Below are 4,579 nucleotides of genomic sequence, written 5' to 3' on the forward strand. Positions count from 1 at the left end.
GTTCCCTAAACTTATATGACAGAGAAAGAAAACAGAAATGAAGATTAAAATATAAGCACTCTAAGCTGTTGACTGAAGGAGCCAGATCTCTTGGTCCAGACATTCTAAACGTCTGTGAAAAGTTCCTTCCCTTTTGTTCCTGATTAGAAAGAGCTCTTTTTAGTTTCCATAGCTTCTAAAGTCATCTCTTATCGCCCAGCTCTTAAATGGCAAACTGTTTAAATTTAGCAGTCTTTATGTGCAGGAAAAGCCAATATAATCCAAACCTCCTATTTAAAATTCCTGGAAAGTAAAAGCCAAATCTTTCCCACCTCGCAGTCTGAACCGATCTCATTCTGTATCCATACCCGTATCAGATGATTGTTTAGAAGAATACCAATTAGAGCCCCTTAGAGGTTGCATGTCCACCCCCTCCACTGATGGACAATACCCCTGGTGGATGATCAGCCCGCATCTATTTTCCCACTTGCAATGGAATGCTTAGGGCTTTATGTGGCAGCCTGCTTCATCATTGGCCAGCCCTAGTGATTAAAATCTTCTTTATGGCATCAAACCAGACTTTCCTTCCTGAGAACTCCCACCCATTGGCACTATAGCTCTTCCCTATAGCAGACTAAAAGAAACCACTGGAAGGAAAATTTAAGGGTGCCTTATTCAGTCAACAACTGTCAATTGCAACTAGAAGACATTTCAAGAGTTAATTCAAGGAAAGATCAAATAGACTATACAGAAGAAGGAGAGTAAAATGAAGTGGCTTCCTAACCAATGCTTCTCAATCTTGTATTCAGGACATAGCAAATACAGGGGGGAAAATATCTGTAAGACACACTGATGAAAATCTGGAGGATATGTACAGCCAGAAAGGACCAGCCTGGGACCTGTGACCAGCCTACATGTCCCTGCTGCTCTAAGCTGAGCCGACTGTGTCCTCTCCACCATCCAGGCCTGCCCCAGGACAGGGGTTCCAAATTTCAGGTACACCAGTGCAGCTTCCCTGCCCTGAGCAAGATATGGGCACAGCAAGACCAAACTGCAAGAAGGCCCCACTGGTCAGTCCATTTTCACCTTATGTAGCAGGTTGAATGGAGGCCTCCCAAAGATATGTCCACATCCCCAAACCCTGAATCAAACTTTATTTGGAGAAAGGATCTTTCCAAATATAATTAAGAATGTGGACATGAGATTATCCTTGATTATCCAGGTAAACTCTAAATCCAAAGACAAGTGTCCTTATCAAACACCCAAAGAGGAGAGACTCACGGAGAGAAGAAGGCCATGTGAGGACAGAAGCACAGATGGGAGTGGGGCAGCCACGAGCCAAGGAACACTGGGAGCCCCCAGAAGCTGGAAGAAGCAAGGAAGAATTCTCCTCTGGAAACCTCTGAGGGAGTGCCAAGTCCTGCTAAAACCTTTATTGCAGATCTCTGGCCTCCAGAACTGTGAGATAATAAATTTCTGTTGTTTTAAGCCACCTAGTTTGTGTTGATTTGTCACAAAAGCTCTGCAAGACAAATATACCTGAACTCATTTTCAAGGACAAATTACATCCTTATGATCCAGAGAGCCAGATCATACCATTATCAAACTTTCTCACAGGTTTCTTTTATTTTCTCATGGGTCATACCTCTGATTAATCAATTGGTCAACAACCATGCTTAAAACCTACCAAACTGGTCTGGCAAGGAAAAGAAAATGGAACCAGAAAAGATCTCTAAACATGTCCTTAAGGTTTTCACTACAACACATTATTAACATACAAGCAATACATCTTTGGGGTCGTCTGTCCTCAACAATTTAATCTCCTTTCTCTGAAAATCATACCCACCTTCATAGGATTGAGCCCTAAGACATGTTTGAACACTTGACCCCCTCCTCGCTTCCCACTAGACTGGTTATAATTGAATGGATCAGCTTGACCCAAGCTGGACCAATTACATTTTCTCTCCTGGAAATTGGAATGAAGGTAGTTAGGATAATGGGGCTGGTTGGGTGCTAGAGGACAGGTGAACTCGGCAGCTTAAAGGAGGCCATCTCCTGCATTTTTACAGATGCAGAAATCACTCTGGAGAGAGAAGAATAGGACAAATGCCAGAGAAAAACAAAGATCAGAGACAAAAAGAAGGTCCTCTCTGGGTCCCTCATTACTCCCCAAACCCTCATTATAGTCTCTCAAAAAGCCCTACAGCACTAGGATTCTGTGCCACACACCAATGTCCTTCCTACCTCTTCTGTTTGAGTGACAGGTATATCTATTTATCTGTCTTCATATCTCTGAAGATAGCTATATATCTATATTTATATGTAATACATACGACATTTCTTAACCAGGCACAAAATAATTTTGAATCTAAACACTTAAGGAACTCTTAAGCCTTGCATCCTTGTTTCAAAGAAAGTGTTAATTTTTTTCCATCCATTACCCATTAAATTAGAAATTAATAGGTGTTCACTGCATGTATACCAAGGATTCTGAAGAATTTTTTGAAAGTCCTTCCTTCCCCTTGAAATCTTTATATTCTAATTAAGATAAAATATACACCGTGACCTAGTGCTCCATATCTCACCTTGTCATATTACTAGTAGTTTTCAACCTTTGTACACTGAAAATTTCTGTATACTCCATTCATTCACACATTGTCCACTGACACCTCTCAACCAGCTCTTGTATGCCAAATTCAGATCTGTATAAATTAGCTGGAAAATGAACATTCGGAGCTATTGCATGATGGTGCTGTCAGCCAACAGTTGAGTTTGGGTGATGTTGCCATGTTTGTCTGAACAGCAATGTTTCTGCAATTATTTGAAAAATTTTATTGTGTTTTTCCCCTATGGTTTTATAAAAATAAGTGGAGCAATGGAAAAGCTCTGAAGTTTAACTCTTATGAACTTAACACCATCAAGATAAAGCTGAAAGTCGTGCAATCTAATGTGGATTTAAACCTGATGCTGTAACTATTCCTTGATAGACTGGATCTAAAAGCAGAGGTATGATTAGGGATTTGATCTTTTTTATAGCCTTTTAGGAAGGGAATTCGTTCCTCTTCTATTGTTCTGCTTTCACACATTCCTACGAGCTGGAAGTTTTCAGGAAGTCTTTGCCTATTAAGGTAGTGACCTGCCATGGTCAGTACAGGTGTGGGTAGGGTCTTGACCCAGGCTTCCACTCCTATGGGTTTCTGAAGCTTCAGGATAAGGTTAGGAAGGCACTTTGCTTGGGCTAACTCTCCTACCCCCAAATGTTATAATTCATTCATCATGCCTTCCTGCTGTAGTTCTACAATTAGAGTTTTGGTCTAGTCCAGTGGTTCTTAATCAGGAACACTTTTGTCCCAAGGAGACATTTGGCAATGTCTGGAGGTGTTTTTGATGGTCACAAACAGCGGGTGTTATTCCTGGGGGTTAGCAGGCATCAGCTAGGGATGCAGCCCCCCACCACAGTGAATTATCTGGCCCAAAATGTCACTAGTGCTGCCACAGTTGAAAAAAACGAAACAAAACAAAAAAAACAAAACAAAACAAAAAACCACTCGCTCCTAAACCCTGCTTTTAATTTCTATTTTGAAATTCCTTGAATCCAACTGACTCACATCTCTCTGGATCATGGGCTGTGTTAGTCTATTGCATCGCTATAAAGACATACCTGACGCTGGGCATTTTATAAATAAAAGAGGTTTCATTGGCTCATGTTCTGCAGGCTGTGCAGGAAGCATGGTGCAGGCATGTGCTCCTGGTGAGGGTCTCAGGAAGCTTCAGTCATGGCTGAAGGTGAAGAGAGCTGGTGCATCACATGGCAAGAGCAGGAGCAAGAGAGACCAAGGGGTAGGGGGGGTCACATTCTTTTAAACAACTGGATCCTACTCACACCCTAGTCTTGAACTCAGAGTGCAAGCTCACCCATTTTTGGGAGGACAGCACCAAGACATTCATGAGGAATCCACCCCCCATGACCCAAACACCTCCCACCCGACCCCACCTCCAACATCAGGAGTCACATTTCAACATGAGATTTGGAGGGGACAAACATCCAAACCCTATCACAGGTTCTCCTAATTGGGGTGGCGTAAGTGACTGTGCACGTAGAGATGGAGATGAAATGAGAAAGAAACTCAGCCATTATTTGCTTAGTATTTACTCCAAGCCAGCCAAGCACCTTACCATAGGTAATCCTCCTTACAGTCCTAAGAGGTAGGTCTACTGTGATCCTCATATTACAGATGGGAGAGCCAAGGCTAAGAAGGTTAAATAACATGTACAAAATCACAGAGGTCTTTAGGGACTGAGCCAGGATTGGAAATCAGGCAGTCTGGCTCAAGAGCCAGAAGAACAGACTGAGTAGATGAATGAAAAGCCAGAAACACAGATAAGGTTCCAACACAAAACGTAAAAGAAAGGAGAAAAGGAGAACTAGGTAGAGACACACATGGAGCAGGTCCCGTGGGTCAGGAATACAGTTCACACTGGATTCCTCAGGGTTCTTTATGCCAACACAGTTGCAGAAATGGCAGTCTGAGCACCGAGACTCGAAACTCAAACCTTGGTTCCCGCTGCAGCCCTGCTCTTTCACGCTGTCCCGCCGTGG

This window comes from Macaca thibetana, chromosome 4, assembly GCF_024542745.1.
Source record: "Macaca thibetana thibetana isolate TM-01 chromosome 4, ASM2454274v1, whole genome shotgun sequence".
NCBI classification, from domain to species: Eukaryota; Metazoa; Chordata; class Mammalia; order Primates; family Cercopithecidae; genus Macaca; species Macaca thibetana.